The following is a 21181-nucleotide window of genomic DNA, read 5'->3' on the forward strand; positions in this document are numbered from 1 at the left end:
CTGCAAATAATTTGGACTCCAGGTCACGAATCCCTCGGGGGTAACGAAGCGGCACACGCCGCTGCCCGCGCTCACTCACACCGGGCCGTTTCCCACGAGGGCCACGAACCCCCATCGGAAGCAGCAGTTAAGCCAACCCCGCTGCAAACATACGCCGAAATACTCGCCCACTACAGGAACGAGCGTCGCAAATACCCATTCCCCCACCCGAACCTCTCTCGCGATGAAGCTACTACTTTCCGGCGCCTACAGACAAACTCCTACCCACATAACACCCTGCTACATGCCATGTATCCCACCCAATACCCTGCCACATGCAACTCCTGCCCCAACCCAGGCACCCTGTACCACATTGTATGGGAGTGCCAGCAATCCCCTTCCCTCACCCCTAACCCCAACCCTACTTATGAGCAGTGGGTGGAGCTGCTGACCAGCTCCGACCTTCCACACCAGCGACGATTGGTGGAGAGGGCACGGATGGCCAGCATAGCCCAAGGCATCCCGGACTAAGGAAGCCTCCCACCGGACGGGTGCCCTAACATCAGCACCTGGTCTCCAATAAAGTTTATTCATCATCATCATCAAGCAGGATCCTGTTATGGGAAATCGTTGAAAGATAAAATTGGTACCTTGTGGTCCTTTACAATTTTATTCCTATGTTTATTTTCTGTGCGCCTTTTTCGTATACGTGTCTTCTGCCCTTCGTCTCAGAGCAACTCGCTGGCTCTTTTCATTTTCTATCCATCCACTTCTCTGGCGCTTATCTCTGGAGCCAGATAAGTATCAAATATAGGGTTGTTTTAAATGCAGAGCATTTCTTTAACTCACATGTAGCGTCCGATGTCCGTCCGCAACAGCTCAGCGCGCAGGCGCGCCCTCTCCCCCACTCCTTATCTCCCTTATCACGCTACCCTCCTCGCTCTCAACAACAGGTCCGCACCTCTCCCCCTACACTATATAAAAAAATAATACTTATCGGCGCCAGGTTTCGATCCCACGACTCTGCGGGCGGAACGCAAGGTACATGGTGCTCTACCCACTGCGCCACAAAGCCGCCACAGAATGGAAGGTTACGAACGCGCCTTATAGCCTTGACTCATTCAAACTACGTCAAGAAGCTGCTGATGCAACGCATTCACTACCTGTGGGCGGAACGCGAGGTGCATGCTGATCTTCCCACTGCGCCACAAAACCGACACAGAACCAACACCAACACCACGGAACCCCACTATGCTCTGCATTTACACGTGTCCCTCGCGCGGGGGCATGCGACGGAGGATTTGTTTTTTATATTACTTCGCTCGCTAGACCATTCTACTATTTCGAGATCAAAGTGTTACAATTGGGATCTGTAAGAGGGCGCACTTGTTATCGGGATTTTAAAGGGCGCCTTAATTCGCTAAATTTGCGTACCATCATTACATTGTAAATTATCTATTATAACCATTCAGTTATAGGGGACCGCTTATTGCTCATGTAAAGCAGTGAACTTGAGATAGGCTTTTCTAGGCATACTTTCTTTTGTATATTAAAAGCGCCATGGTTTGATAAGTTAGCTAAAGTTGATCTTTATGTCCTTGTGCACGCAATCAATTATTTATGTACACCTACTGTGCTTTGCAAACTAAGAACATGAGGCGGTATACATAACAATTATTATAAAACTTCACGAAAGGAGTCATGCAGAATGGTCTCAACTGCTACAAAATGCATTCATGTCTGTTCATATTACTGTTCCAAACAATCTTAAGCGCAATAATGTCTTCCGCATATACGCTTGGTCAAAGTCACTTGTTGATCACTAATAAGGCAGCAAAAATTTGAAATGCCAATCCTCTAAATTTACACTTCACAAAAGAGAAAAATGTGTTACAAAATAAATATGCTTTACAAATTCCACATCTCCATAAAGCTCTATTCTTCCACATTTTTCTTTACTTTCAAACCCTTTGAGGGCCTGCGTCAGATTAAATAATTTTTCTTGTCGCGCCAATGTGTGGCCTCAATCTGTGGCCCCCCAAAAAATAAGTAGAAAAAAACATGAGACGAATTAATTACTGCGAGTTTCAGGGCAAACAACTAAAACATTTGACACTACTCTCCCTAGTATAAGGTCTCTTTCACAGTCATGCGTAGAGGTGAATAACAAAAACACTGCACTGCACACACTTCTCATCACCCCGCGGTACATTTTAAAAAGTATTGAAATTTAGCACCGAGTGCAAGATTAGGTCTTGATAAATAACACACAAAAAAGCTTCGGTAGAGTTTGAGTTAACGTTTCCAGGCTCCCTGTAGAGTTTGCGCCCAAGGAAATCGATGAAAACTTATTCGGTCCGTTAACTCTCGGGGGATTTTTTGTGCCCAGAGAGTCGCAATGCGAGAAAAAACCTAAGATGCAAAGCAATCTTCCCCAGAGAACTCACTAAAACACTTACTGTTGGATTTCTCGAAAATGAAGTCCCTTGCAACAGCTCATGCGTGGTCAACCAGATGTCGCCTATTTTTAAACTTGTCGCGGCCCTATGCCACGCTGCACTTCAATGGCATGGATGAATGCACCGAGGCAAGCCGTCTGGGTTTTCAGACCGAGAAGAAAAGCCGGGTATTACATGCTGCTTTTATGCAGTACTTGCTTTATATTCTTCCCTCCAGTGTGAACGTCTCGTAGGCTTTTTGAATTCCTGTTTTTCAAGAATGTTGTGCTCAGTTTCGTTACCATTTTTTACATACATTCTTAAGACAGATGCAAAGGGAATTTTCTTGTCTTTCCCATTCCCGTGAAGTTACAGAGATTTACTTAATGGGGATTTTGTTCTATCGCTGTTCCTCGCCTTTGAAGTGTCCTTTTTCTTCAGACATTATCTTGTGAAAATAAGCCTTTTGAGGTTGTACGTCTCGAACGTCTTGCTCTGCCCTTTTTAAATCCCAATGTTCTTAATGGCACTCTGCTACAGATACTATATGTCCAAATCACTTACGGTTGGTCAGCAGGTGTACCCGAAATATGCTGTACTAAAGAATTACTAATAAGTAAGTATAAGTGGAACTAGCCGTAAATAAGCCCCTGCCATTCTCACCTTCTTTTCTTACTCAATTTCGACTGCCCAGAGGAGAAAAGTGTGCAGGTTTTAAAACAATCTTTCAGCTTTTCACTAATGTCGTCTGCAGCACATCCGAAACGCATTCCATGAAAGCCAACGTTCTCTGATGATGATAATGATCGTGGGTGGGGTGAAGGAATTCTATGGTCGGAATAAAACCTGGGTCTCTCACGTCATGACCCCCTCGCCTATACCATTGCCACATTCCGGCATAGTCGAAGCAGTTTGGATTCGGAAAGGGGTGAATGGGTATCCATAGTTGGATATAAAATGCACTCTATCTGCCAATAACTACAATGATTGAACGCTAACGAAAGCCGTGGAATGCTCATATCAGTAAGGCCCTCGAGAGCACAATCGAAGTGCAATAAACCCTCCCGACAAGAAATACATGATGTGCATGGTAAGGTAGTGTTATATGCGTCTGGAAGCTTCTGGGTTGGTTTGCTTGTGGTTGTACTTGATTTTAGAAGCTTCGTGTTCCGCAACCGTTGTCATATCAATTTAGGGGTAGCTAATTTTCATCTAGTTGTTCTTTCCTAACTACATAACCTGCCCGCCGAGGGTGGAGCTTACCTACTTTTTTAATAGAAGTACGCCCTTGCTAACAAATAAAGATTACATAATTGAAAAATTCTTCCAGCATACGACGAAACCTTTGGTGAAATTAAACATCTGCTTTAAAAATATTACCGGCGCTTTCTAGAAACAACCTATGGATGAAAAACGCAGACTGGCACTCACGTTAAAAGTGGTGTCAGTTTGATTTTTAAGAGGCAATCTTTCGAATGAACCAAACTTGTGCCTTGATTGCTTGGCCCTTTTCATGAACGAGATTTTCCGGCGCATGTAAGCGCAACTATTGCCGAAACGTAAATAACATGTCTTAAAATGCATGTTTGCGATGTTGTGACAAAGTAACAGTATTTTTGTGGCGGGAACAAAATGTTGTTACGACAGGCAGAACCTTCGACCGGTACTGGCGTTAGTAGTGGCGTGAATGCAATGAAAATAAAAATTGAATTTTTGACAACCTGCCCCGGCTTGCGTAGTGCGGCTCAATGAACCAATGCCCAGTTATTGCAACCACAAACAAGGAAAGCGCACTGGCTAGTGACTGCTTCACTCCCTTCACACTCTTTTCAAACCATTGGGTATAGAAAGGGTGTCGATGTGTGGAGTGCCTGCGTAGGAGTGCGTTGGATGCGGTGAAGTCTTTTCACGTTTCAGGCACTGTTAATAAATTGATGGGGGACATGTTCTCGCGCGCGTCTCCTGTTTTCGAGTGCTAACTCTCCGCACACCCACGCAACTTCTGTTTTTTTAGGTGCTTCGTTATGCGCAAAGTAATTGGATAAATAATAAATGATCCTGACGCCGGCGGCACTCTAAGAGAGCACTGCACTGCCTCTCCTACTCCGTGCTCTCGAACACCAGACCAGACTTCGGTCGAGGTGGTTCTTTGATGCTTGCTTTCACCCATTGTTTAATCCGAAACAGCTGCACAGTTGCGAAAACCTGCTCCCTCAAGGTACCCAACCCTTGGAACGTATTACAACGCTCTTCCCAGAGCGTTGGGGAATTCATATTTTAACAGCGACACTGTTGTCACCGTAAATTCCTTAAGTGGGGGATTCGTGCGCACCGAAAACTCCCCGCGATGAACGTTATCGCGTCGTCGCGCAGCTGTCGCTTTACCCACTCTGGAAAGAGGCGTGTTAGCTGCTCCCGCAACATTCGAGAGGAGCGTGCGCATGCGCTCAGTATCATAGGAGAGCCCTTCGCGCGGGAGCTACCATCATCGCGCTCGTGCACTCAGTATCGTACAAGAGACCTCGCGCGCAACGTCCTCGCAGTTCTAGGCATGGCCGGGCCGCAGATAGTTCACATGGCCGAGGAAGAGGCCGCAAACCGAAAGGCAGGGCGTGCTGCTCTAACTAAGTGTCCGTCAATGCTCACCTACAAAAGCTGCGCCATTCAAATCTTGCGCATGAGTTCAAGCTTCCCCAGATTTTTTCCTAGATTAACAGGGTCCTCACACCATTAGTGTATGCGCCATTCAGAAATTTTGTTTCTCGCAAAAAATAAATTATATTGCCAAAGTCATTCCGGCATCTTTATTTAAGGTACTTCAGTAATAGGCCGGGCTTGCAGCCAAATGATTCAAATCTACCATATCCCAGGTCTATAACTTTGTATGTGCAATCTCCGACTCACATGTTGCACCAAATATTTCTGTTTACTACAGGTGTACCCACAGCACTTCAGTGTAGTATGACTGGTAGTGGAGTAATTACGTTGGAGATGAATACTTCACATTCAGGTAGGGGCATGCTCACAACATACTAAAAATCAGTTGCTTTTATGCATTGCTGCCTCCGCGCTTGTTGTGCCAAAATTTCTAATAGCACAAGGCGAGTTCCCTTGATTTCCTTAACTTCAAGTAGCGGCAGGTACTGGCAACAGCGATATCAATTGCTTGATTACCCCCACCTAGCCCCCATAAGAGACACAGAAATCAGTTATTTGTTATTATTTTGGCCAGCACTCTATCACAGCTGTGTTTCATAGGCCAAAATAAAGGAACCACGTTCGGTATCCACAAAATCGAAGCTTCATTTGCAACTCATTACAAAACTTATTTTGAAAGAACATTTTGAAGCGGAAGAACAGCCTTTAAAGCGAGTTCATCTCTTCAATCCACTTCTGTGTGATCGACTAGCTATGGCCAATGAAAATTTTTGTATCGGCAAAGGGTCTTTTGGTGAGCTGCTACTGAGCGTTTGCTTTAAATGTTAGCAAATGAATCGGCTTTCTGCTGATATCATCTTTGCTGCAGGGAACGGCCTTCTTACGTGGTGTCACCATCACAATAATAATCCGATTAGTGTATCGAGGAGGTTTACACTGACTTCAACAATAAATACCTTTTAGAAATGAATTAGGCAGGTATGAAAAACTGGAAAGAGAAAAATTCTCCTCTAGTGATGACAAAGCGCCTGTGCTATTTACCAGAGCCTGTAAAGTCCACCGATTTTTTTTTTTTACTTTTACTGGCTGCTCTATGTCCTAGGTGCCTTGCGTCGACGACAAATTACTTTGCTCAAAAGTTGAGGCAGTTCATTTTACGGTCAGCGGAGCTTTAATCAGTTTATATATCCGAATCAGCCAACAAGATGAAACAACCGCAGGAATGTGAAAAAAAAATATTTTAAAAATGTTAAATCATCTCTACGTTCAACCATTGGGGGTACGTGTTTGTTGATATTTTCTACCATTCGCAGGTGTCAGCAAAGCCTCATCTCCCCATTTCAATTTTGTGCTTCCCGTGAGTTGACGGTTCCTGTTTCATCGATGAATTTTTTTTTCTCATTCGCAAGAAGGACTTCCGCCCGTGCTAGAACTATTTCTTTTAACCATTTTGCTCAAATACGAACAAGCGGCTTCTTTGGGCTTCTGGCCTCTTTCTCGCTCATAGCGGCATACAAAAAATAAAACAAAACAACCCAGCCGAACGCACCAGCAAACAAATTTTCTTCTCAACAATACCAAGATCTCTCGACAGATTTAAAACACTTTGCCGGAAATAAATTATTATCAGGGAGAAATGACATGCACAATGAACAAATTGCTTCGTCGACGTGGAGGAAACACCCGAGGCACGAGCTGCTTATTTTTTGTTCTAGGACCGGTACACGGGAATGTTTGGAGAGCGCAGCACTCCAAGGAATGAATATTTTATGCATAGAGGCATCAAGCCAGCGGCGTAGAAAGCAATGAAGCGAGAAAGGTCACGCACGGTTCGCGAGCTTAACATTGCACTTTAGTTTTCTGAAAAAAAAAAACAACGTCCCACGTGCAAATGACTCGACACATTGTTCTCTACGTTCTACACGGCTGGAAAGGAACATTACCAAATTAGATTCATGTACACGCTACCCTCCAAGCGAGAACTGCTTGGAATCTCTTATGAAAGAATTACAGTGGAGGAGTAAGGGTTATATCATTTACATCTCCAAAATAGCCGTTATCCTATTTCAGTCACACTTGCACTATTTTTGCAATTCCAAGAATAAAAATGTCGCCAAAGAGCATGCACGGTATTTGGTAATATCTCTTGCGTGCCAGTCTTGTTTGCGTAGTGCACTGTGAAAAAGAGGCAGCTTTGCTTTCCCAGGGGGTTTCCTGAACCAGACATTCATTCTACTTTTTCTTCAGCCCCGTTTTAACCCTTCGATGCCCGAAACTTTTTTGTTTTACTTAAGTGTGTGAGATGATCTGATTGTGGGGTTTAACGCGCCGACGCAACGCGGGCGATGAGGTGCGCCGTAGTGGAGGGCTCCGGATTAATTTTGACCACCTGGGGATCTTTATCGTGCGCCGAAATCTCGTACACACGGGTGTTTTTGCTTTTCGCCTCCATCAGAAAGCGGCCACCGCGGCCGGGAATCGAACCCGCGACCTCGTGCTCAGCAGCGCAACGCCTTAGCCACTGAGCCACCGCGGCGGGTCTTAAGTGTGTGAGACGTTTTCTCTGATCTAAAAGGACTTCCGCCCTCTCAAACATGAAGTCAGAAAAATTTTTGGGTCATTAAGACGGACACTAGGGCACACTGGGCCCATGGAAACAGTGGATTCTGGCTGCCCATTTATCACTTGAACAAGAAAGCTACCTTGATGATCGTGATCTATGGTTCAAGTGAAAAGTTTGAATTGCTATCATTTGTAATAACAACGAAATTTCACCATTTCGGTTACGTGTCACTAACCCAATGAGCTACCCGGGCTCGATGCGAGTGGACACGCGTAAACAATATTTCTTTAGCCCTCAGAAGTAGGTGCTGCCGTTTTTCCTTTATCTTTTGAATGTCCTCCATCCGTTGTCCGTCCTCAGAAGGGGTAAATGTAGAAAAAACAACAAAGTGCGAGAGAAAAAAATATTGTTTGAGTTGTTGCTCCTAAGCGACACTGGGCGTCAAAGGGTTAATTCATTTTCTCGTGGGCTCCGCAATGTGCTTTATTCTAGTCATCTTCTAGCTTAGGAAATCCCACATGACTAATAGTTTTCCCTTAGAGTAGGCTAAACTGCCGGCCTTTTCTAGGATTAGGTGTAAAAAAAGAAGTTACCCTGATCTTACAGGAAGGGAAAGAAATGCTTACAAAGAGCGATGAAGCAACTTATGCTCCCGTGCGAATTAGCTAGACCCCAATTTCTCGTTCATACCCGCCGTTTTGTAAACTTTTAAAACGGACCCTTCCTTTTCTCCTTGATGCGGTTGTACGCTAATACGCCCTGCAGGACAGCGAACTTTCTGTGGCGGTGAAAATGAATTATCGTGGGTGAAGTGAAAGAGAAAGAAAAAAAGCTTCTGGTGGCTGGAGTCCAATCTGGGTCCCTTGCGTTATGAAACCGGCCTCTATCTGATCGCTCTATTTCGACACGGTCGAAGCGAACGCAAAGCAGCTGGCACGGATGCACCCCAAACTGAAACGTTGGACCTGCGGATGGCACACCTGAGAGTTGGTACGGGTATTCGAGAAAAGTGGTGCGTACCTCCAGAGTAGCACTCACTCTTGCGGTGGGATTAGAAAGCCAAATAATTCATCACAAGAAAGCTTTGGTGTTCCACCATCACCGTAGTTTAACGGGGGTTTATGATTTCTTGTAATGTTTATATTGCGGGCATTCACGAGGTGGGTGGAGTCACCTTGATGTGAGTGGAATAACGACACCTAGAACGTGACAGAATCCCGATACCCCGCTCCACCACGCCTTTGTTCACCACCTAATATTCTCATCATCTACATCGGAACTTTTCAACTGGCATGTGACCGGTATTGTCTTTTCTTCGCGTATAATAAGAAATGCGTACCTTATGTCGGAGTGTCCGCTGAAGAAAATAAATCTTGTGCGCAAAAAAGCCTGAAGCAGCCAAAATCGATGAGGTTCCTTTCTATGCATTTGGTGGTTTCTTTACTGTTTTTTCAAGGTCAAAGTGGCCAAAAAATGGATGTGAGGTGACGCAGACGTGAAGCCATATTTTTAAATTTTTTTAGGCAAGTAAAAATTTTGTTGTCATTACCGAAAAAAACGTAAATCAGATAATTGGAAACTCCGTGTATCCAATGAGAAGCGTCAAGCACGTTGTGCGCTCTTCATGGTTAGACCTTCTGTTATATGGTAACAAAAGCTAGCCTTTAGCCACTCACGTACACTAACAATGTTATCACAACTACTATATTTTCGTTGAACACGTGCAGCCACACTTAGCTTCCAACGTAGCAAGTTTTATGTTTCACCTACTATGCACCTTCCATTCGCTTATTTTTGTTGGCTAAACTAAAAGGCTTATATCCTGACAACCGAAGTAATTTCTGTATCTGCTTGCAAAAATTTATCCGTCCTGCGTTAAGAAAAATTCCTGGGGAGACAGCTTTGCCTTTTTGTACAAGAGTGACATAATTTAGCACAGAACGCGCTTACTAGCCCTACTAATATGCAGACATACGTCCGTACGTATAGCGTGAGAACATCTTCGTAGGCACGCCAAAATGCCACTGGCGCATGACTAAACTTTTGCAGCCTTAACTCACCCTAAACGGCTGCATAATGAGACCCAATGGTTTTTGTAATGGCGCAGATAAAACGCACACCACACAAGACGACTCTGTTTGTGTTAACATCGTCATTGGCTTCAATTGCTAAATTTCCCCTATAGTGTGGTCGATGGAGCGCCCTCGATGAAAATGAGGACCCGCTAAAACGCGAAATAATTGTCACGGTTGAAGGAACATCTTCACAAAATAACTCCTGTGTGCATGTCGGTTGCTGCAAAAAGAAAACCTGAGGCTTCCGCAACGGATACTTTCCGTCTGGTATTAGTTTTTCTTTAGAGTAAAATGATTTAGCAGGGCTGGGTTTGCTGAAATAACAGAGATCTGATGTCGATCCCAGTGGCCACCTTTCATAAGCGCACAGCAAAACTAATTATAAACCCCCTACAAGGATTTGAAAACATGGGGAGGACAAAAACTCTCGCCGTGCGCAATCTAAAGAATCGCTGGCCGCCAAAAATTGATAAAATAAAGTGTGCATCATTTTATAGTTGTGATCGAGCAAATCATGACCCACACGAGGTCGGAAAACAAAGCAAACCTTATCTGCAACACGGATTTAAACGGGCGAGTTGGTGCATAACTGAGTCACGAACAGCACAGGAACTGGACGATAAGAGGATAACACATACATGGCGCTGAGTAACAACTGGTGCTTATTGTCGAGAGCTGGCAATAAATATGCAAAGACAGAAAACACGTAACGTACTAACGTAGGAATTACAAATTCAAAAACAATAATAAAAGAAAAAAATTAAAAAAGAAAAATCTCCTATGGCACAGTAATCTGCGCTCCTGTTAAATCTGCACCAACTAGCACAATTTATATCAGAGCGCCCTCACAATCTCTCCTAGCTACCAAGATAGTCAATGTATTTCCCCGTAAGAGCGACGGAGGGTGTGCTGAAGCAATCCTGCTGACGGGTGTGGATTTCCCAGGCTGCTCTGATGTCCCGCCGCAGCCTGTCCTGATACCTGGCCACCACATGGCACTCCTCAAGTGAAGGCGAGCACCTTGAGCAATGTGCAAGGTGCGCAGCGAGCGTGCTCTTTGTTGCGTTTCTTAGATATCACGCGTGCTCCCAAAGCGATCATTGAGGCAGCACCCCAATGAAGCAAAAAAAAAAAAAACATCCACGAAGAAACATGCAAACTCCTTCGTCCAGTGCCGGGAAGAGGTTATCTATGAGATACCATTGTCGCGTAAAAGGTCATAAGTGGGCCAAACAGGTCGCTGCTTCAGTGATCACCTGCGTGAGCACGCGTTTGATGTAAGAAACGCCACAAGGAGCACGCTTGCTGCGCACGTTGCAAATTGCCCAGGGTGCTCACCTTCGCTTGAGCAGTTCCACGTGGTGGTCGTGTATCAGGACAGGCTACGGCGGGAAATGAGATAAGCCTAGAAAATTCACACCCGTTTGCAGGATTTTATTAGCAAACACTCCGTCGCCCTTACCGGGAAAGAAATTCACTATGTTGGTGGCTAGGAGGGATTGTGAGTGCGGTCTAATATAAATCGTGCTGGTGGCTGCAGATTTAACAGCAGTGCAGATTATTGTGCCGTAGAATATTGTTTGTTTTCATTTTTTTCTTTTATCATGAGTTTTTGCTTTTATTTTTGTTTTTCTATTTGTCATTCCTAGGTTATTATGTCACGTGTTTTCTGTCTTTTCATGTGTATTGCCTGTTGCGAGAATAAACAACAAAATAAGTCCGCGCCGTGTTTGTGTGATCCTCTTATCGTCCTGTTCCTGCGCTGTTTGTACCTTAAACCGTATCATTTTGGGAGTAAATTGCTTTTAGCGCCAACCTACTCGACATCAAGCTTCGAATCTTCGCGCCATCTTGTAAATTCGGATATCCTAACTTAGGCCCCTAATTGTCTGAAACGCGCGAGTGTGTAAGAGCTGGGCTTTCTATATGCACTTGTGACTTTTAGGATGAGGAAGGAATATACTTTTGGTGGCTTATACTTGAATATCCTAATGTAGCAGTTATTTCTCGATTCACATCACATGACTATCAGCAAGAGCTCCATGATTTAAACCAGTGCTGTGGAGTGCCGCAAGTTTTTGGGCTCGTTCCCGACTAGTCCTGCTTGCATGCCGCTTCGGCGGGGCTGACTAACTATCCCCCTTCCTTTGCGTAGATGCCGTCCTCGCGACCAAGCTGATGTTTTTCAGAGGACCCAAGTTCCGAAGTGTTTTGCTACTGGTGCATTTTCGGGTTAGTCGTAGCCGCAAAGGACTACTACAGCGCGTCGGGAGCTTCGTTGGTTTCAAGGTGTATATGCAATCGGACCTCGCTTGCTGCAGGATCAGGGAAATCCCGCCGCACCGCTTCCCGACATCAAAGGACATTTGCCGTGTTTTGGAATTTCTTTTGTGGGCTAACGTAGGGGATAGCACAGGACCCCGGCTAGGGGTCCTGTGCTACGTGCCGTACACTAGCACCTGTCCGGCTACGTGCCGTACACTAGCACCTGCGGAATACAGGGCTTCGGGTACTCACATGCGGTAGACAAGCTCCGGCAATCCAAAGTAAGGCTTTATTGCCTGCAGGTGCAGGGCCATACAAGACAACACGACTATCGCTTGCAGGGAGACAGTGGCTCCGTTCGCTCGCTCAAGCAGCGAAACTCAGACCTCAGACCTCATCACAGCCGCGGGAGCAGGGGGGCATACCTTGCGACCGATCAGGAAAAAAATCTCTCAGCACAGTCCCCTGGAGCCAATTGGGTTCACCGTCATCGGAGCATACGGAGTAGGCACTGCCTAGCCAACCGATTGCGACCAAATCGCCCAGTCGACTCCCGGTGGAATGCTCGTTTGTCCAGCAGGTGAGCTCCAGGGGAGAGGATGTATTCCCCTGGTCAGGGAGAGGGTGGCGCGAAGGAAGGCGACAAACTGTTCCTCCTTCCCCCGCGCCCTAGCGCACACGTTTGCGGCGAGCTGGTTCGGCGCGTCACTGAGGTGACGAAGAGGTCACGACTCACATGACGCGCCGGCTACCCAAAATTCGGCTCCCATCTCGCGAAAACACGTGCAGGAGAGGCGTAGAGAAACAAGAGTCCCCACACTCTAAAGGGGCAGGGAAAGGAGCTTTGAGTGCACTAAATGAACAAGTACAGTCGTTTGATTCGGAGCTCAGCGTCATTTGTGTCAAATATGGCATCCTTACGCGCAGCGAAAAGCTCACACTTTTGTTGCAAAGTTTGCCGCCGCTTTCCCACACTTTCCTTCCTGTGTTTCGAACCGCCATTTACACGCACGTACGTCATCGGTTCTATCACGTGCATCACGACGCAGACATCCTGCTATCGGACTGCCTTTTCTCCCACTTCAGGCGAAGAGAACGGACGTCTGCTCAGCGTCGGTGGGCTGTCGGGGCAGCTTGTATTATTTAACGCTTCCTGCAGCACGCTTACGTCCAGCCATTTTCGTCTATATTTACCTTTTTACTGTATTAGAAGCTTCTCGTAAAGGCGCGCTCACATTAGGCCGACACGACGACGGCATGACGGCGACGTGAATTCTGAGTTGGCAGACTGCGTTTTTATACGACGTCGACGGCGACACAAATATGCACTTCGGCAGATGAAAATTTGACGCAGTGTGACCACCTCGCAGACCGAAAACGTAGACAAAACCAGTAGGCCGACAGGAAGATGGGAATCGACCAAGAATCGACCAAGTAAAACCAAGAAGTAAAAACTGCGCCCAGACATTTGCCCGGTAATAGATACCGATCTGTTTTGTTAATCTCTAGACTGTAATAAACTTAGTAAGATCCATAAAGCCCATACAGCTCAACACTAGTGGTAATAAGATCAGCATGTTTGCTACTGACGATGCGGACGTGCGCTTCGGCGGCTAATCTGTTTCCCTGAAGCAGCAAACGGCATATGCGCTTGTGAACGGCACGCTTATAGACAATATAATATCAGGTAAATGCAGAAGAAAAGTTACGGAAGGCCATATAGGTTAGAAGGAATCAATACCGTTGAAAATTGTTACGGTAAAGATTTAAAAAATATCATACGAAGCAGTATTTTTGATGTGAGAAATAGCAGCCACAGCCATGCATGCATTTACAATCAATTGCTTTGCCGTAGCAGAGCAGTTGCTCGGTATTAGATATTGTTGTGGCTTCAGGGAAGCTTATTGCGCCACCGGTCTTGAAGAAATGTTCAGTTTGCCAGTGAGGGATTCTACAAATCAAAGAGGAAACAGAGGCGAGAAATGAGGGGTTTGTGTCCATCTATGATAAGTTTGTTTTTGCAAATGGTTTTCCTACGTAAGCGTGGCGACGGGGTGTAAGCTTCGCACGCACTCCACCAACGTCATCTGTTCAAATACCGGCAGTGTCAAAGTTTTTTTTGTATTTTCTGAGCTTTTATATGTCTCATGGTTTGTGCAACCTATTCGCGAATGCAAAAGAAAACTTTGACTTAACTGTGGAACAACTACCTCATATATCAATAGATCTCTTAACCGCTGCCACAATTTCTTGAGTATTGAACTAGTGCTCTGTATAAGAAAAAGGCAACTGTAATGTCAGAAAAAAAGAACATTGATGTGTGTATTTTTCAGAATAGTCATGTTTTTATTATGAGTTAACATAATTTTCTGGAAGAGGAGAGAGGAAATTTCGGGCAGCATCCGGCAACCAAATGCGCCACATTTGGAATTGGCAGAACTGGGAACGTAAAAAATGAATGGACAGCCTTTATTGAGAAAAAAATGCCTCTAAGCCATCAGGGCAAACAGCGACGTTGGAATAATTGTTTTGTGCAATCATATTCAGGGTCGAACGAAGGGGCAAGCGGCCCCACAACAAAGCTTACTCAAGTAACGGAAAACCTTTACCTATGTATGTTACTGTAGTTGGGACTTGATCACAACGTATGGGCTGGTGTACACTTCCAATTCTAGAGGCGGGAAGGCAAGTTCTCAGCCAAAAGCTAAGTAGAGGTGTCAGTATGTGTGGTGGGCTATGTTGTATGTGTTCTGTTTCTGGTTAAAAAGAAATGTTTCTGATGATTTTGGGAACTTTTAACTGAGGTTACCTCGGTCATCCGCGTAAGGGGAGCCCCAGATGTAATTATGAGCATTGAGGCCACCTGCTAATAACATAACCGATCTATCAGCGTGTAAAAATTAGTACTAGAAAGCCTATAAACAGGAAGGACCTACAAGGAGCGCATTAGTATTAGTGAATTGAAGATTATTGTTCGAGTAGCAGCGTCAGGGATAGTGCTCGGAGTGATGGGATGAAATGGTTACAGTTTCTAGGCGACTACGGCCACACCACCAGAAGACGTTGTGCGCCATCCCTGTGCTTTCTGGATACAAGATGAGGAAGTTTGTTTTTCTTAACTTGTTTCTTGTAAGCACGTGACCCTTGTTTGGCTGGCATGCAGTAACTTACATACATCACCGAGATTTATAACAAGGCCCCACCAGCCGCGGTGGCTCAGTGACTAAGGCATTGCGCTGATAAGCGCGAAGACATGGGTTCAATTACCGGTAGCGGCGGCCCCTTTTTTGATAGAGGCGAAAAGCAAAAACGCCCGTGTGTACGAGATTTCGGCGCACGTAAAGATCCCAGGTGGTCAAAATAAATCCAGAGCTATCCACTACGGCACGCCTCATCGGCTGCGTTGTATCGCCGCGTTAAACCCTACAATCAATAAAAAGGTCCCTTCAATTCCGCTGCGTGATATTTTGTCTTCCCATTATTTATAGTCAAGAGCGATGGGAATATACGCTTATGTTTTGTCTTTCGGTGCAGTGATTTTGACTTTTTTGTTCCTCTGCAGCCTTGGACGTCGAAAGGTCTTCCTTGCGCTGCGTTACAGTCAGAAACAGTACGACGTCCATGTTGTGGTCGGAGGTCGTCTCAGTACCCGAAGGACCAATATCGTTGAAGAACACACATTTCCGGATGCCCTTTGTCTGAGCCGCTGCTAGCGAGGTTTTTTAGAGCGCCAACGGTGCCACCACTGGTGCGGCGGGGTCGGGAGGCACCGAGAGTCCCTCTACGTCCATTTCCTCCGAGCCTTCAGGCATACTGGAAGGCCGAGGTAGCACAGACGGAAGGAGCAGCATGACTCCTGTCGTTTGTTGCAACCTTAGCCGCTGCGGGCTGCCCTGTGGTGTGGTGACAAGGGGGCTGTTTAAGGCAACCGAGGACGGGGAGAGCTGGACCACATCGGTCTCGCTGACAGGAGTTGTCGCCTAAACCAAACGCTGCTGCGCCCCCCGGTGAGCTGCGTTGGCGCAGCTCCCCAGCGCGAAAGAAGCGAACCTCTTCCACGCCTGTGACAATGTGATGTTTTCTGTTACTTTAGTTTACAATCTGTTTCTCAAGTTTGAACCTCGTGAATCCGGGAGTATGCCGGCTGTCAGCCCTGACATTTAGCCCAGAATAACCACTCCGTTTCTACGTCACCGCTTCCAAGATGTGACCCCAGATACTGATGATGATGATGTTTACATTATTAAAACTTTATAAAACTTTATAAAACTTAATAAAACTTTACATTTTATAAAACCGGGGTTAACAGGTTCGCGGAGTGCAGAGCGGTTGAAGGTCAGGGTGAGATGCTTTGTCGGGATCTCCTTATCATTTTGATGGATCGCGATGCTCCTCACAGCCGTGCCGCCATGTTCCTTCAGGCCTTCCAGTAGGTTGGCTTCCGTTTCGGATATAAGATATGGGGCAGAGCTGACCCCCTGGGAGCGGTTAAGGCTCCAATACGGTGTGACCATGATATGCAGTTTGACCAAACGGGTTTGTTTCAGGTGGTTCTTGGCTGACTGATTACTATTCCCGTGAATAAGGATTTCTCCAGTCCCGGGATTTTATTTTCATATTATACTTTCCCCAAAGTTTGACTTCAGAAATACAGACAGTTAAGCGAGTGGTCTTGCTGAATCAACTGACTCGTTCCCAAGAATGCGAGAGTAGGTGTCAGGCTTAGTAGAGATGGTAAAAGAAAGTAGTGGAAAGGACACTCCAGCGCTGCCCCTTTTCATAAAATGATCAGGATTTTTGGGGTGTTTGAATTTACGATTCGGCAAATACAGAAAGCGGGGAATGGGGATCCCTCTTCGCTTGCTTTACTCAGTTGGCCATAGAGGTCTCCGACCCCCCTTTTAGGTAAACATACAGGGAGCACACCGGACGGAGTTTGGCCAGGGCTCCGCCTGCCACCATTCAAGGCTTCTACCCTTCACGTCAAAACACCTTGCCATGGTTGGATACAGCGTGAGTATCAGAGTTTGAATCGCAGGTGTAACCAATATTGTCCCCTTGAAAACACAAGGTGCCCGGTGCGGGGATCTTTCATCCTTTTAAAAAGCCTCACACAGTTTCTTCACGCATAAACAACCACCAAGGATTGCGCTCGGTTGCAGTTACGCATTTATTGTCGTTATGTCTTAATAATAATGCTCTATTCTTGACAGCACTACCTCAGCAATTTCGAAAACAAATATTAATAATTAATTTTTCATGAACAACTCAAACAAGGGAGATCCTTTTAACTTATTTGCATTCGAAAGTATACAAGTAATCAAGACTGCCCTATTTGTTGTGATAATTGTAATTTATTCTGGCTTGAACAAGTTATAAAATTTATTCTAAGTGGCGCCAAGTGCCGTTATTCAATCGGATAAGAAATATTTTTGTAACCGCTGTCCAAAATGCTTTCCTAGAAATGCCTGGTAATTTATTTCTCCACTTCGCCACATTGGCTAGGCTGGAACGGCTTGAACACGATTCTTTATCGATGCTTGTTATAAGAGTTCTTCTTTTGGTTCGCCAGCCTGCTGCAGTGTTCCGCTGAGCTAAGGACCTTGCTTGACGCTCACACTGGCTTGAGCATGCGGACATCGTCGACCCTCCGGACTATCTGTTCGGCGACCGGGGATTCTTGTTAACCCTACTTTGTGCTGGCCGCCCCAATCTCCTTGCCGTGGCGCATAAAACTCCGGGAAATACCACCAACCACTGGACAGTGACGTCATCCCCGAAACCTTTAAAAGGCCTTCATCCCGGCATATTCTTCTGTTGGCTAGGAAGGAGCGTCCTGAACACGATACCTAATGGCAGCTGGTGCAGGATGTCACATAACACTGTGTAGTAGCGAATCAGCACACCAGTAACCAAACACAATCACTAAATTCATCACCGCCGCAGTAACGTCTTTTACTCAAGCGGAGCTTCGGATGCAGGTACACAACCAGAGGAAAATTTGAGCCGGTTGGCGAAGTTTTCTAAAGTCGCTAGCTCCGATCCTTAAGGGAACTTCCTTAAGAGACATAAGAGAATTAACTTTAAACAGCAATACACAAGCTCTTAAAATTGTTGGTTATATCTAGTAATGTTCCTAGTATCGATTACCAGTAAAGCTTGATGTCTTGCTAGTTTATAAACATGCTTTTGAATGTAAGTTGCACTTCATGTGAACACCGAGACGGACACGGGAAAAAAACGTGAAAACGGGAAAAACCGCCGGCTTTCCGTGAAGGTATACGTTTTTTCCCGTGTCTGTCAGCCTGTTCACATCAAGCGAAACTTACCTTCAAAATCAATTACCAACATATACAACGTGCGCGAACGTTATCCCCCAGAGTACTTATGCTTGGGCGCGATGCGTGTCTTAGAGGGTAGGACCAATATAACGGTCGGAAGGCCCTTGTTATTTAATGGTGGGGTGCGGGAAGGGTCCCTCAACACTTTTAGGAGCGTCAATTGAGGCAACAGTGATGAACAAAAAGGGAGGAGGAAACTGCAAAAATTTCCTCTGCACCTCTATGCCAGAGAGACGTAAAGGGAAGATGAGCCTATTATAGGACAACCTCTTTTCTCTACAGAAGACCATTGGAGCTCTGTGTTTCCTTCTGTGCTTTAGCGACTATCAAATCCAACTCCACCGTGCAAAATTTGGTTAGCTCTTAAACATGAACACAATGACACTGTCCTGGCTTGTAACCATCGGGTTTTCTTTTCATGGTTAGATAGTTTTATTATTTTGTAAGCTTCTGCACTTGCGCGACAATGCTTTATTTGGCTGCTTTCCACGAAACCTTTTTCTTAGGTTGATGGCGTAGGGTTCGCTCAATAACAAAAGGATGGAAAGAATCGCACTTTGAACGAAATACTTCTGAGCGAGCACTTCGACGGTAATTTCTTGCCCTACCGAGCCCCTTTGAAATCGAACTCTCAGAAGCTTTGTGCGACAATAAATTACATTTTTTTTTGTGACCCTATGAAACTTTCGAATTACATAGGATAGTCAATGATTTTGGTCACATTTTTTTATAAATATTTAGTTTGTTAAGGCTGGTGTGTGGTAGAAGTATAAAATCGAGTAAATCATTCACTGTTCATTAGACAACATACACCACCATTTTTCCATAAAACTAAATCATGTTTCTAAAACTATTCCACTGAAAAGGCGTTTTTGTGAGTTTTTGTTTCTGTTTTATTTGTTAGCTACCTCGCTCTTAACATTTTGCTTTGTTGATCACCTAAGATTTCATGTCACGTTCAGAAGATTCGAATTTTATTTCTTACTGACGTGTTCAATCGTGACGCCTGAACAGTGGTCTTGTGCTTCACTGACTAGAAGGCCCCTTACCGGGCAAATGCTCCAAGATCAAATATCTCAAATAAAATGTTAAACTTTAACTCACATTACATCAAGACAGGGAACGTGAAATCAAATTTACACTCGGCCCACGGTCACGTCCACCGGGCCCGTTCTTTCGTAATACTTAAAGGAAGTCCAGGGTAAGTTCGCACTGAACACAACTAGGAAACACCTCCTTCAGCACAAAAAAGGTTATAGCTGGGCCTTTTTCTTTCTGCTAACTTCAACTGTGAGCTATGTTTCTTGTTTTGTTTCTATGTTTTGGTTCTTGTGTTTTTGCCGGCGAGATAACTCGTCCAAAACTGTTCACACAGTTTTTATCTATGTCCAGTTTTGTCCACGCTGTTGTGCTTTGGACTTACGAACGTCGGCGAGTGTACCAGAAAATTCGAGATACACTCGGTGAGAGTGAGATAGAGGTATATAAATCCAATAATAACAGGCGCTTCTGGACTAGAGCTCGGGGGAATGGGGCCGATGGCGCAAGTAGTAATGCGAGAGTGACAAAGTCGGGGGCTTTTATGTAGAAGTTACTGAGCCATGACCGCAAGGGACTTCATGCTTTTTTCTGGGGGCACTGCTTGTGCAGTAGCCCTATGAAATATTTATTCTCAAGCGAGTTCGGTGCTTTCGAAGGCTTACCACAGTGCCCAGAACTGACTAAAAAAAAAGGAAGCACTACTCCACCTACATGCATCCCACCTAGTTCGGTGGACCGGGCCGTAGTTTAAAGCCCGTAAGCTGCACAACGCTCACCTGAGGCACGAAAACTTGCAGTTCTCTGGAGGATCAGGACGGCGTCTTATGAGATCTACGCACGGGTATTAGGCATTCTTTGCTGGTTTTGTTTCTTGATATTCTGATGGAATAGTTGGACTTTCGCATAGTTTTCCAGTCGAAATTCGCTACCGAATATAAATCTTCCCGGGCGATATTTACCTTTTATTACTGCCGCTTTTGAACTCAACAGAAATTCTTTTATAGGGCTTTAGCATTGTAGAACGGCGTCTTGTAATTTTTTAAAACGTTCTCTTCGTTCAGTATTGCTTTTTAATGCTTGATAAATTGCATTAAAAGAAAAGTTTAAAGTGTTGGCAAAATAAACATTAACTTTGTACCCTAAGCACATAAAAGCGTTAGAAGCTGTTAGTATTATTTTTATGTTATTGTGAAAAGTCACAGTAACTGTGTATAACTTTAAATTTACTCAAAAGCATTAGGACTGATAAATTCAAATGTTACAACGTTATTTTGTTATGACAGTGTTATAACTATTTTCATGAACGTCGCAAACGGTGCCTGTTCATGTCGCCCGCTGTGTTTTCCTCGATTTGGTCATATATTCAATAGCATTATTAACCTTTGAATGCTTATTGTGACAAAATTCGCAGTCTTCTTTTAAAACGAAATACAGTGCTGATGTGTGATAAATTATTAAAGCCTGAAAAAGAGGAAAGAGGTAAAGCAATCAAGAACGATTTGTTTCTGCGTGATGCGGGCATTGAAACCGTGCATTGAAACCGCGAATTTGTGGAGAATTCAATACGCGTTCTGTATTACTTTTTGCAGCAAAGAAAAACCGTGAGCCGATGTGCAGATCCTACCTCATTTTCATAGACTGGGTAAAGAACAACAATAAATGGTGGTATCGTACAAAAGCATCGACTGTTGACAATCATTCGTAGTTTCACGGGATGAGGGTTTGGCAGCGGGTGCCGCATAATTCGAAAAATGCCTGCTTCCGGAAAAAAGCTCCTGAGGTACTTTAAGGGTGCAGGTCTCGGGAATGCTAATAACTACG

General features: G+C 45.0%; 1 long non-coding RNA gene across 1 annotated transcript in view; it reads right to left on the bottom strand.

The window, feature by feature from the left end:
* The window catches only part of LOC144141621 (uncharacterized), a 550618-nt gene that overhangs the window by 80652 nt on the left and 448785 nt on the right, over positions 1–21181 (bottom strand). The gene's annotated exons all lie outside the window — the stretch shown is intronic.

This window comes from Haemaphysalis longicornis, unplaced genomic scaffold, assembly GCF_048455015.1.
Source record: "Haemaphysalis longicornis isolate Haplotype H1 unplaced genomic scaffold, Haemaphysalis longicornis Haplotype H1 scaffold_6, whole genome shotgun sequence".
Lineage (NCBI taxonomy): Eukaryota > Metazoa > Arthropoda > Arachnida > Ixodida > Ixodidae > Haemaphysalis > Haemaphysalis longicornis.